This window comes from Sinocyclocheilus rhinocerous, unplaced genomic scaffold, assembly GCF_001515625.1.
Source record: "Sinocyclocheilus rhinocerous isolate Xijiao unplaced genomic scaffold, SAMN03320098_v1.1 C36742802, whole genome shotgun sequence".
NCBI lineage: Eukaryota > Metazoa > Chordata > Actinopteri > Cypriniformes > Cyprinidae > Sinocyclocheilus > Sinocyclocheilus rhinocerous.
Window position 1 is genome coordinate 1 of NW_015785502.1, and position 1,655 is coordinate 1,655.

A 1,655-nucleotide genomic window follows, 5' to 3' on the forward strand; every position below is an offset into this window, starting at 1 on the left:
TCTCGTTCTGTCTAGGCTTTTGGAAAGAACCATTGAAGGAGAGATCATAAAAACTCAAGACCTGCCGTCGCTGGTCATCAGCGTCAGTAAAAACCCAAAAGGTTTCAAACTCGCCTGGGACTTCTTGAAAACCAACTGGGAGAAACTTGTGAAAAAGTGTGTAGCAAGCTTTCATATCTACCTAAAGACCTTGTTATATGTCAAATAAAATCACATTCTTGTTTTATGGCGCTTATGACACATTGTAGCATGTTAGATTGTGAATAGTGGTGTATTAAATCCAAATCCTCCTTTTAGGTTTGATCTCGGTTCGTCTGCGATATCTCGCATGGCGGTCGGAGTGACCGATCAGTATTCCACCAGAGAAATGCTCGATGAGGTACTTTAGGAGTCTTTTTAAAACGTATGAATGCAAACATTAGTTAACATGAATATCGAACTATACTTCTACAGCATTTATTAATATTAGTCAATGTTAGTGTTATTAGGGAGCATTAGTTAATGCATTTTAAATTAACAAGCTTTTTTTGCCACAGGATAATTATGTAAATGTGACTCTTTTTTTTCTTCTTACAATTCAGACTTTTTCTTGCTATTCTTAGTTTTTATCTCACAATTCTATTTTTCTTGCCATTCTTTTTTCTTTGTTTTTTTTCCGCAACTCTGAGATTACATCTCTCACTTTTTCAAAAACTTGCAAGATCTAAATGCAAAGTTGCAAGATATAAACACTGTTCTGCAAAGAAAAGTCTGAATTGAGATATAAACTCAGAATTCTGAGAAAAAAGTTGCAATGAACTTTTTAAATGTTCATTTAACAAGCCTCCAACAATTAACAATTCTATTTTTACTAACATTAACGAAGATTAATAAATGCTTTAAAAATATATTGCTCATTCTTTGTTCATGTTAGTTCAATGCATTTACTAATGTTAACAATATTTGTAATTTTTTCCCCAGTACTTGATGAATTTGAGAAATATTTATATTTATAGTATCTTTTGAGAAATATTACGTACACACTTCTACATTACAGCTGTTTAAGCTGCCAACATGCTGAGGTCACATGACTTCACATGAATCATGGGTGACCGATCATTTCTGGTTAATGGATATGTAAACGAAAGCATTGCACTTGCACTGATTGGTGTCAGTAGAAATCTAAGAACACTGTGGTTGGTTGTTTGTGTTGTTCCTGTAGGTTCAGTCTTTCTTCGGGTCACTAGCGCAGGATCAGGGCTCTGGGCTCCGCAGCGTTCAACAGGCCCTGCAGAAGATCCAGCAGAACATCCGCTGGATGGACAGGAACGTCCCACTACTGAAAGCCTGGCTGGACAGAAACAGTCTGATTGAGTCCTGACGAACTCTAGAGACACTTGAAAGTGTGTTTAACAGGGTGTGGAACTCAAGACTGCACCTAGTTTCACCTTGGGTACGGCACTTTACAAGGGCCATAACACTGAAAGAAACCAGCTCCGAATATGATCATACAGAACATGAACATTTTTGAAATGGCTGCAACAAAAGAAGTGTCTAAATAAGTTTTAAAATATAAATGCTAAATGTCAACTCAATGAAACCAGCGATGCACCGAAATTAGTTTTTACTGAAACACAAAAAACGAAAATGAAGTGTTCATTTGGTCAAGAAAAAAA

At 36.2% G+C, this 1,655-nt stretch overlaps 1 long non-coding RNA gene across 1 annotated transcript; it reads left to right on the plus strand.

Annotated features, from left to right (window-relative positions):
• Positions 1 to 20: 20 nt before the first annotated feature.
• LOC107736498 (uncharacterized) lies at positions 21 to 1,649 on the plus strand. The gene is made up of 3 exons (XR_001639684.1): positions 21 to 156; positions 298 to 379; positions 1,202 to 1,649. It is a non-coding gene; the product is annotated as an uncharacterized LOC107736498 (long non-coding RNA).
• Positions 1,650 to 1,655: the final 6 nt, after the last annotated feature.